General features: G+C 41.8%; 1 protein-coding gene across 2 annotated transcripts in view; it reads left to right on the top strand.

Annotated features, from left to right (window-relative positions):
- Positions 1-12,038, top strand: part of RYK (receptor like tyrosine kinase) — a 217,566-nt gene that overhangs the window by 111,260 nt on the left and 94,268 nt on the right. The gene's annotated exons all lie outside the window — the stretch shown is intronic.

The raw sequence follows: 12,038 nt of genomic DNA on the forward strand, positions 1-12,038 counted from the left end.
TTTTTCACTAACTTGTGACAAAAAATAATCTTCTATGAACTCACCATACCCCTAACCGAATACCTTGGGGTGTCTTCTTTATAAAATGGGGTCACTTGTGGGGTTCCTATACTGCCCTGGCATTTTAGGGGCCCTAAACCGTGAGGAGTAGTCTAGAAAACAATTGCCTCAAAATGACCTGTAAATAGGACGTTGGGCCCCTTAGCGCACCTAGGCTGCAAAAAAGTGTCACATGTGGTATCGCCATACTCAGGAGAAGTAGTATAATGTGTTTTGTGGTGTATTTTTACACATACCCATGCTGGGTGGGAGAAATATCTCTGTAAATGGACAATTGTGTTTAAAAAAAAATCAAACAATTGTCATTTACAGAGATATTTCTCCCACTCAGCATGGGTATGTGTAAAAATACACCCCAAAACACATTATACTACTTCTCCTGAGTACGGCGGTACCACGTGTGGCACTTTTTTGCACCCTAAGTGCGCTAAGGGGCCCAAAGTCCAATGAGTACCTTTAGGATTTCACAGGTCATTTTGCCACATTTGGTTTCAAGACTACTCCTCACGGTTTAGGGCCCCTAAAATGCCAGGGCAGTATAGGAACCCCACAAATGACCCCATTTTAGAAAGAAGACACCCCAAGGTATTCCGTTAGGAGTACGGTGAGTTCATAGAAGATTTTATTTTTTGTCACAAGTTAGCGGAAAATGACACTTTGTGAAAAAAAACAATTAAAATCAATTTCCGTTAACTTGTGACCAAAAAAAAAATCTTCTATGAACTCACCATCCTCCTAACGGAATAACTTGGGGTGTCTTCTTTCTAAAATGGGGTAATTTGTGGGCTTCCTATACTGTCCTGGCATTTTAGGGGCCCTAAACCGTGAGGAGTAGTCTTGAAACGAAATTTCTCAAAATGACCTGTGAAATCCTAAAGGTACTCATTGAACTTTGGGCCCCTTAGCGCAGTTAGGGTGCAAAAAAGCGCCACACATGTGGTATCGCCGTACTCAGGAGAAGTAGTATAATGTGTTTTGGGGTGTATTTTTCCACATACCCATGCTGAGTGGGAGAAATATCTCTATAAATAGACAATTGTGTGTAAAAAAAAAAAATAAAACAATTGTCATTTACGGAGATATTTCTCCCACCCAGCATGGGTATGTGTAAAAATACACCCCAAAACACATTATACTACTTCTCCTGAGTACGGCAATACCACATGTGTGGCACTTTTTTGCAGCCCAACTGCGCTAAGGGGCCCAAAGTCCAATGAGCATCTTTAGGCTTTACAGGGGTGCTTACAATTAGGCACCCCCAAAATGCCAGGACAGTGAACACACCCCACAAATGACCCCATTTTGGAAAGTAGACACTTCAAGGTATTCAGAGAGGAGCATAGTGAGTCGGTGGCAGATTAAATTTTTTTTTGTCGCAAGTTAGAAGAAATGGAAACCTTTTTTTTTTTGTTTTTTTTTGTCACAAAGTGTCATTTTCCGCTAACTTGTGACAAAAAATAAAATCTTCTATGAACTCACCATGCCTCTCACTGAATACTTTGGGATGTCTTCTTTCCAAAATGGGGTCATTTGGGGGGTATTTGTACTATCCTGGAATTTTAGCCCCTCATGAAACCTGACAGGTGCGCAGAAAAGTCAGAGATGCTTGAAAATGGGAAAATTCACTTTTGGCACCATAGTTAGTAAACGCTATAACTTTTACCCAATCCAATAAATATACACTGAATGGTTTTTTTTTTAATCAAAGACATGTAGCAGAATAACTTTCGCGCTCAAATGTATAGGAAATTTTACTTTATTTGAAAAATGTCAGCACAGCAAGTTAAAAAAGTCATTTTTTTCCCCAAAATTCATGTCTTTTTTGATGAATATAATAAAAACTAAAACTCGCAGCAGCTTTCAAATAGCAGCAAAAGAAAGCTGTATTAGTGACAAGAAAAGGAGGTAAAATTCCTTTAGGTGGTAGGTTGTATGACCGAGCAATAAACCGTGAAAGCTGCAGTGGTCTGAATGGAGAAAAAGGCTCTGGTCCTTAAGGGGCGAAAAGACTGTGGTCCTCAAGTAGTTAAGTAACCCTTCATGTCACACAGTGTAGCTAAATGCACAGGAACTAGAAATGGTCAATGAGATGCAAATAAATCTGAGTTGATGCATATTTTTATGCAATTTTGTGCAACTTAAAAATCAGACACTGTTGCAGTGGCATTTGATTGGTGCATTTTGAAGATGAATATATATGCATAAAATTAGCATATATACATTTGCATCAACTCAGAATTATTTTCATCTCCTTGATCATTACTAAACAACCTAAGTTTCACACTTTTTGAGAAGACGACATCAGTGGAAAAAGACATTTTACATCCCTGTATGTTGGACCAAAGGATCATTGATCAGAAAATCAGTTGCCAGAATGGACTTCTGTGGATACCTTTGTGTGGTCACAGCCTTAATTCTTTCCTGTTACAAAACTGGTTCGGTTCCAAAATATGTTGGACGGAGCAGCTAGCACAATTGGCCAGGGAGAACATCGGACTTAATATTATTAACATGACTCCGTTCTTTCACAGTCTGCTGAAGAAAGCCTCTTTTTCACTTATAACACACCAAATAGTTTTAAACGTCAGAATTTTGCAACTTTGAGTGAATTGCTGACCTCCAGAACTGAATGTCCTCTTGAACAGGCAGCACATGAGGTCAGCATCCTCCTGTAACTTGGCCGTGAGTTGTCAGACACTGAGGTGAAGGAAAGGAAAACATTGTTCTCCTCCTTGATGGCTGAGTCGGCCTGATTTATTTTGCTGAATATTTATGATAAATGATATCAGCCTGACCTCCAGGCTCCCCAAGAGCAAAACAAGTGTCTTTCCCACTGCAGGGGGATGGTATTGATACAGCAACTTTGTGAGCTATATTTAGTGCTTAGGGTAGTACTTCACTATGCAATGTAAACTATGATATGAACTGACAAAGTATTTTAAAACATTTTGTTGTATTTAGATATGCATGTTAAAGTTAAAAAAAAAAAAAAAAAAAAAAAATCAAACCAGGTTTTTTTAATCTTAAACAAGTTGAAGTGATTTTTTTTTTTACATGTTGTCCACCAACACGCAGGGTGCTGACTGTCTGTTATTGTTGGGTTCTGCAATCCTTGCTACAGCCTATAAATAAAATAGAACAGGGTTGGATGCCTGGAAGACTCCCATGGCAATTAGTCACGGCTGTCACCACAAGATGTCACGGCTAACACCACAAGAGTGCTGGATTCTGTCATTTATTTTCTTTTTTCCACTAACTGATATCCTTAACCTCCCGGGTGGTAAGGACGAAGCTTGCTGCAAACTGTAAAGACGAGTTAGCTTCTTCCACGCTGAAAACTGGCCTGGAAAGAGTTATAATGGTGTATGTGCACCACCTACTGGCAGTAGGCACATATTACATCATTACAGAAAATTACAGAAGCATTACAGAAAACTTCTGGAATCTAATACCATACTGTATATTGTACAGAGAATGACACTTATTGCCACACTGGTCTGAACTTGGCTGTGACGCACTATAACGACCACCATGGCTAAGAGTTGTGCAGCAGACCAGAGTGTGTGCAGTGGCCCAATGACGATCCCTAAAGATCTGGCATGTCGGACCTTTAGCTATGCCAAAGCATCACCCAACGGCATTGCTATGCAGGGGGGAGCGGAGAAACAATGAGCGTGTGTAATGGAGAAGTTTCTAGTGGTGGGAGCGCTCGTCATTTTTCATCCCGCAGAGGGACACAGGAACTGTTTGGGCCCATGGATCAACGACTGTTTGGAGGAGGAAGAACAAGGCCTATGAAGAAAAGAACACCTTGCCTACTGTGAAGCATGGCGGAGGTCAATCATGCTTTGGGGCTGTTTTGCTTCTGCAGGTACAGGGAAGCTTCAGCGTGTGCAAGGTACCATGAATTCTCTTCAGTACAAGGAGATATTGGATGAAAATGTGATGCAGTCCATCACAAACCTGAGTCTTGGGAGACGTTGGACCTTTCAACAGGAAAATGATCCCAATCATACCTCCAAGCCCACTAGAGCATGTTTGCAGATTAAAGGCTGGAACATTTTGGAGTAACCATTGCAGTCACTAGACTTAAATCCGATTGAGAACCCCTGGTGGGACTTAAAGAAAGCAGTTGCAGCACGCAAGCCTGAGAATGTGACTGAACTGGAGGCTTTTGCCCATGAAGAATGGGCTAAGATACCAGTAGATCGCTGCAGGACACTTGTGTCAAGCTATGCTTCACGTTTAAAAGCTGTTATAACTGGAAAAGGATGTTGTACTAAGAATGAATGTCACTTGGGGGTAGGGCTGAACGATTTTGCGGTTTTAAACCGAAACCGCGGTTCCTGTTAAGACGATCTCGGGATCGTCAATAGCTGCTTTCCCTGCTATGCTGGTCCGTGCGGCTCCACCTACCGCTGCGCAGTCATACCACATAGATCCAGCTATTGGCACACGGCAAAGTTGTGTGCCGCTCTGGTTCCGCCCCCCGCTGCCCTCATACGTGATGAGATACAGGGAATGGGAGGAGCTGGGCTGCTCTCTATAGCTCCGCCTGCCACCGCCGTCACACCAACTAGATACAGTGATTGGTGAAGCCGCTCTGGATCCCCCCCCCCCCCCCCCGCCGCATCTCATACCCGATGATACTCTTCACTCCACTCTTCACTCCACCACCACAGTCCGCACAATGTCGCCGTTCACTGACTGTCCCCAGCATCTTCACAGAATCAGAGCAGCGACATCACAGAAGGCTTCACAGTCTTCATACATGCATTGCTCTGTGAAGCTCCACTGTCTCGCACAGAGTACACAGACCCCGCTGCCATTAGGCTCTGCCCCCCGCCCTCATACACTCCAGGTCCAGTCCAGAGTGTTTAGCCCCCTGCCAGCAAGATCATAGATCCCACCCCCATACACTATCTCCGTTTGCCATGCAATTAACATATGATTTGTTAATTGCATGGCAAACGGAGATAGTGTATGGGGGTGGGGTCTGTGATCTTGCTGGCAGGGGGCTAAACACTCTGGACTGGACCTGGAGTGTATGAGGGCAGAGGGCGGAGCCTAGTGGCAGCGGGGTCTGTGTACTCTATTTTAATACATGTAATTTTAATACAGTTTCACCTTCAGGGTGATGATCACCCTGAAGGTGAAACTGTATTAAAGTTACATGTATTAAAATAAATGGTGGGGCCGGAGGACAGCGCACTGCCTATGTATACTAAAGGGGTGATCTGGCTATATAAACAAAAGGGAGGGGGAAGAATCTGCCTATATAAACTAAAGGGGGGGGGGTCTGGCTATGTATACAGTACCTATACTGGAGGCACCTACCTAAATAACCTATACTGGGGCAACTATACTGGAGGCGCCTACCTGGCTAAACTATACTGGGGCATTGTGAATTAAGTGCTAAAGCTCGATTGAAAAAAATAGTGAAAAAAATCGAAATCGCAATTTTTGAGAGAAAAATCGCAATTTCAATTTATTCCTAAAATCGTGCAGCCCTACTTGGGGGTTGAATAAAACTGATAATGATGTGAGCACAGAAAATACATTTGTGGTTATTTCATTATAAATATTATATTTGTCTGACTTACAAGTGCCTCTTTGATTTAATTGTAAACAAGATGACTGATGTGATCAAAATCAATGTCAAACTGGCCAAAACACTCAATTTCAGTGGGGGTTGAATAATTTTGAACACAACTGTATATGTGGGTGGGCACCAACTTAGAGGCCTCAAGGCCTTGACATTTAGGCTATTTATAAGAGCAGCAGTGACGAAATATTACCAAAACAATGTAAAGAGAATTCATCATTAAAGCCATCTGGCTTCAGCGTCCCCAATTGGTCAGTCCACCATGCCTCACGTGACCACAAGATGTTGGTTCATTCACACCCCTCAGCTATTGTAAAACTCTAAAAGGCACCAGCGTAGCTGGCTAACATTGTGGCCTGCTTCACAAAAATGTCTAGCCAAATGTATTTTACTCTGTTCGGTAGGATCTGGTTTAACCAAAGACTTAAGTGCTCCCCAAATCGCGCTTTTGTGCTCAATTCATTCTTACCTTTATCTTACTTGTGGTCTGGCCAATGTAGCCAAGACTGTAAGGACACTTGGTCAGGTCACAAGTAAAAAAAAAATTGCTATCGAAGTACGTGTCCTGGGATGTGAAATATGTGCTCCTATGATGTTTGAGCAGTGCTGGCAATAGTGGCATGAGTGGGTACCTCTACGTGGGTGGCCCCAGAACCCTCTCGAGTTTCCTGGCCTCCTAAATCAACTTTTGCCATGCTGTCCCTAAGGCTTTTTCCTTTATGGAAGACAAACTCCGGATAGCTGCTGTGGATTGATTAGTGGAGGTCCGCTTCAACCAGGGGCCAGTACTTCAAAACCGTCTCTTTGAAAATATGACTCCCTGAAAAAAGTGCAAATTAACAAAGGTGAGAAATTCTCTTCAGTATTATCTTTCAGTTAACCCATAATTCCTTCTCATCTAACTTTTCAATGTCTGCCAGTTTCCTGCACTCTAATTCGTCGTACAAAATCCTGGGTAAGCAAATCCTGTTTCCAAAATAAAGTTACTAGATGTGATCTGGCGGGCCCATTTATACTGCCCTTCTGTAGATGCTTTATAAGGGCTTGGAGTCACTTTGGCAAAGCTGCCCCCTTCTTTTATGACCTTCACATCCAAAAAATGAATGGTATCTGGGTGAAACGTCATCTTACATTTTAACGTTGGTCGTTTACATTTTGGGGCAGATGGGGGAGTATTTCATTTGGGGCAGATGAAGCTATGATGACGACCATGCTGTATTGCATTTCCACACACTCAGAGGCCAAGTATTTCCCAAGCAGCAAACGCCTAGAATGAAGTGCAGCTCTGCAGTTAAGCAAAGCACAAGACAGATTGGTTTCAGATAAATGCTTGCCTAGTTTTCAAATGAGCAATTGAGAGTTTGATCCAAAAAGCATTCCAGTCAAATATTTGCTGCGGTCCCAGAAAGTAATGTTGATGTGGAATGTTTGGATCTTAATTAAGCAATTCACGCCTTGAGCATCTTCCTGACGTTAATTCAAATCTTCCAGTTGGGCATGAAGTATAGTGGTCATTCTTTGTAATTGCATTACACACCACCTAGAGGCCATGTTGTAACTTATAGTTTAATGTACGGCAATTATTATTAGTAGGGGATATTTGAAAGAGAGGCGGTTTTAAGTTTTATTACAAGATCACTATTGCAAAAAAATAGTTTGCCAACTCTTAAGTTTGGTGAAGCAACTGCTAAATAAAATTGTAAATATAATTTGTGGTAAAAAAAAGTGAGATCTTTTTTTTCTTTTCTTAGCGAGCAGGGGGCTTACATTTTTAGCAATGAAGTTTTTACCTATACACGTTTTTTTTTTTAAACTCCACTCTTTATTTTATATATATATATATATATATATATATATATATATATATATATATATATATTTTACCAAAAAGCTTTATTATAAGAGATAGCACATGTGTATATATATATATATATATATATTTTACCAAAAAGCTTTATTATAAGAAATAGCACATGTACAATCAATCACAGAAATCTACATGAACATTCATTAAATGCAGAGAATGGACACAGTGGCCTCAATTCACTAAGCTTTATCAAACACTTTATCAAACGTTTGATAATTTACCAAAATAAATGAGGGTAGAGGCCACCGCTCAACTGCACCGTGCAGAGCAGTGCTGGACCCAAGGCAGCCAGACCCAGATATTGAAGCAAATATGAAGAAAGGTGTGGTCCGCAACAAGATTCTCTCCACAAAACCGTAATTTATTTAGGACATATCCTCAAGCAAGTATAAAAGTACATAAGCTGACATGTTTCGGGCAAGTCGGCCCTTAATCATAGCTCACAACACACAGCTTCATCATCTGAATTTAAAAAGGCAGGGGAATATGAGACACGCCCAAATGTGGCATGTGCCGGCCCTCTCTTAGGAGGAGTCTACATAATAGATAGACACTGCCACATTCAAGGCGTGATCAACACCCCTATAAAAATACAATGACATTGTATCATATGACAAAAATCACTCCATTTAAATGTATAAAATCAAAGAAAAAGTAAAAGAACAAACATAATCGTATAGAGAGGAGTACAATATAGAGTACAACACTATTAACTTTCTTTTAACCCGTTGAATTCCCCACTCAATAACAAACTACCTAAATATTCCATTGCCTGTAGTGCAGGCTTCTTAGATCCATTGTAGGGTCTAACCTGTGACCAAAGCCAGATCCCATCTTGCATTAAGGCCTTTCGGGGCTCTGGTACCTAGGCGAAAAATCCAAAGTGCTTCCCTTTTCCGAATAATGGCTAGTCTGTCCCCTCCTCTCTTGGGCAGGAAAACCCGCTCTAAGCCCTGGAATTTGATAATTTACCTCATGAGTAAAATCTAATTTTGAATTCACTAAGGTGTTATAGATTTATCAAATGTTTTAGCAATAAAATGTTCAACAAATCTATAACACTTTAGTGAATTCAAAATTAGATTTTACCCATGAGGTAAATTATCAAACGTTTGATAAAGTGTTTGATAAAGCTTAGTGAATTGAGGCCAGTGGGCAAAAAATATTGGCTAAAAAGAACGCTGTGCAACCACTACATGCCAAAACAATGGAGGTATATTTCTACCAGAAGGTGAGAGAGAGCGTCATCCACACCTGTAGTAGAAAACTTCAGATTGGAGGGGGGATGACAGGAGCTCACTCACCTGGCTGGTGGCAGTAGAGAGCTTAAGTGTTAATATCTTCATGCCCAACTAGGGAAAAGTAAAAAAAAAAAATAGTACAAACCCAACATATACAAGTCAGGTAACACAAACTTCTACATCCGAGCATGCTGCCCACAAACGCAGTATAAGAAAAAAACATGAACGCCGGCTAACTGAGCCCTTTCTCAGAGGATAATTAAAAGGCGTTATATATAGTCAAGCCAGTCCTTCCAATCGAATTCATGAACCGTGTCAGACCATATGCGCAAACCAATCAAAATTCATGTTTAAGTCGACCCTAGTTTGAAACGGCAAGAGGGGAAAATAGGCAATTTTGCAATTAAAGGTAATAGTCCAGTGATGGCTAACCTTGGCACTCCAGCTGTGACAAAACTACAAATCCCATCATGCCTCTGCCTTCCTGAGTTATGCTTAGAGCTGTCAGAGTATTGCAATGCCTCATGGGACTTGTAGTCCCACCACAGCTGGAGTGCCAAGGTTAGCCATCACTGTAATAGTCCATAGGCCAGCCAAAAAAAAAGCTATGTATACCCTGTAAGAAAGAAAACAAAACAAAGGACCCAATTCTTTATTTTAGAGAGTATATAACAGTACAATTCATTTTTTTCTCCTGGGGGCATTTCCTGCGCAGTTTAATAAATATTAAATTAGGTGGAGCAGATCAGTTTTTTTTGTTTTGTCTTACTTTAATTACCAATAAATCTGTTATCTCTGTTCAAGTAAACCAGAAACTAGCAGAGGAATATGTTTTGGGCATAGGCCAACATTAGGTGACTGTGCCTAGGAGCAAGCGATGAATCATGCCCTTCCTGCTATCTGTACCTGTTCATATGACAGGTTTGTAATTAGCAGGTCAGGCATGTCCTACCACTAGTGGGTTTGACGAATGAAGCTGACGCAGGTAGTTCCGGGAGTGTTAGTTTTTCTTTGTACAGCTGCTTAATGAGGTCAGATCTTTTTAAGGCACTGATTGGGCACAGGCTAGAATTGTAATCAGGAATTTACAGAGTCCTCATTCTCCTATAGATAATGTCCTCTCCTAGACTTAGAGAATTTCTCACAGAACCTTGGGTCCCCTTACATGCAGCTTTCCTACAAGTATGGCACCCCCAGTGTTTCCGAAGCTGTAACAACCCTTTATAAAATTTTGATGCACTGGGGACAAGTCTTGAATGGTCAACTTGGCTTACCTGTATAAGGACTAGCAATCTTGTAAGCTTTGGTCATGTTCTACCTTTGCTTATTCTCCATTTTCCCTGCATTGAAAAACGGTCATCGTAAAATTGATTCTCTTGTTGCAAACTTTATCGGCTCCATAGAATTGAATTTTCATGTTTTTTTTGTTTGTGTTTTTTTGTTTTTTCTCTTTTCCACTGAAGTACAATAAAATTTGCAAAGTGTATCTGTGTCAGGCACAGGCAAGTCTTAAGCATCGTACACATGCCTGACTTAAGTCGGCTGGGGTGGCCGAGAACGACCACCTTAGCTGACAATCAGACTTGCAGGGCATCGGCGACGCCCAACCTGAGACTGGCTGCGTACACACTCATAACTGTTGCCTGATCCCCTTGGGAAACATTGCCGGGTTGGGCTGCACACGTGTCAGCTGTGAGGCTACACGGGGAGGCGGAGAGACGACAGAGCAACATGCGTGATGTCACGCAGTGGACGGGAGAGAGGCATAGACAGTGGGGTCGGCCATCGCAGGCTGATGTTTTCGCGTTGGGGTCGGGGGCCACTAATGTGTGACCTCCTCAGTCGACTTAAGTCAAGTCTGTGTACGAGCCATTAGACGCTTCTTGCAAACAGAGGATCTATTGCTTCAAACTGGATGAACTGTCTGATTTTGAAAATGTGATTGTTAAATAAATAATCAAGTCACAGCTGCATTATATTGCTTACAGTATTCGGACGCCTGCCTTTGCACCCACACAAACTTTAATGGCCTCCCATTCTTAATCCATTGTATTAAATATGGGTTTGGTCCACCCTTTTAAGCTATATTAGCTTTAACTCTTCTGGGAAGGCTTTCCACAAGCTTTAGGAATGTTTGTAGGAATTTTTGGCTATTCTTCCAGAGTATTCTCCTGGCATCCACCAAACATGGGAATTGTCCACTAGATTGCCAGACACAGAAATGTGATTTGACACTCCAGACTGCACATCTCCACCGATCTACGACCCTGTGGTGGTATGCTTTATGCCAGTGCATCCTATGCTTTGCTCCTGCTGATGTAAGCTTCTCAGTCATGGAAACCCATTCCATGGACTTCTGTACAATACATGTATTTTTTTTAACTGAACCGTCCCGTAAGAGAGGGTCATAATGGTGTGCCAACGAGGTGAACCCTCACTGCTTACTTACAGGGTGCTGCTCCTCTGGCCCCCGGCCCTAATTAGTTGCACCATCTTCTCCACCTGACGGGAAGCATCTGCAGGAACTAGTAATTCTCAGCAGTGTCTCACGCGAGCGTCATGATGCATACGCGGACTACATTTCCCAGCATGCATACATGCAATGTTCACGTAGTGCTCGCACGAGACACTGCCAGAAACTATAAAATGCAGCAGATGCTGCTGGTCGGGTGTAGAAGATTGCGTGTCCCATATGTCAATCAGGAAACATTGATTGTAATTCTTTCATTGACTAGGAATTTAAAAATGTAATGGTGTGTGACCACATTAAGGGCCAACTGAAGTGAGGAATATATGGAGGCTACCATATTTCCTGTTAAACAATACCAGTTGCCTGTCTATCCTGCTGATCCTCTGCTTCTAATACTTTTAGCAGTAGACTATGAACAAGCATGCAGCAGATCAGGTGTTTCTGACATTATTGTCCGATCTGACAAGATTAGCTGCATGCTTGTTTCTGGTGTGATTCAGGCACTACTGCAGGCAAGTAGACCAGCAGGGCTGCCAGGCAACCAGTATTGTTTAACAGGCAATAAATATGGCATTTTTCAGATCTCTCTGTTCAGTTGTCGTTTAAGAGTTGAAACACCTAATGTTTCCGCAGTAATGCTGACAATACTGGAGGCAAAGGCTCAGCACATCAGATGGAGAAATGGTGTTAATTTAAAAAGTATGCATTAGTATGCAGTGGCATCTTGCATAGTTCTCTCTCTTCTGGTATCATTAAAACGACACCTGTATAGAAGACAAGCAAGAGCTGCCACTC

The sequence above is a fragment of the Hyperolius riggenbachi genome, chromosome 4, assembly GCF_040937935.1.
Source record: "Hyperolius riggenbachi isolate aHypRig1 chromosome 4, aHypRig1.pri, whole genome shotgun sequence".
NCBI lineage: Eukaryota > Metazoa > Chordata > Amphibia > Anura > Hyperoliidae > Hyperolius > Hyperolius riggenbachi.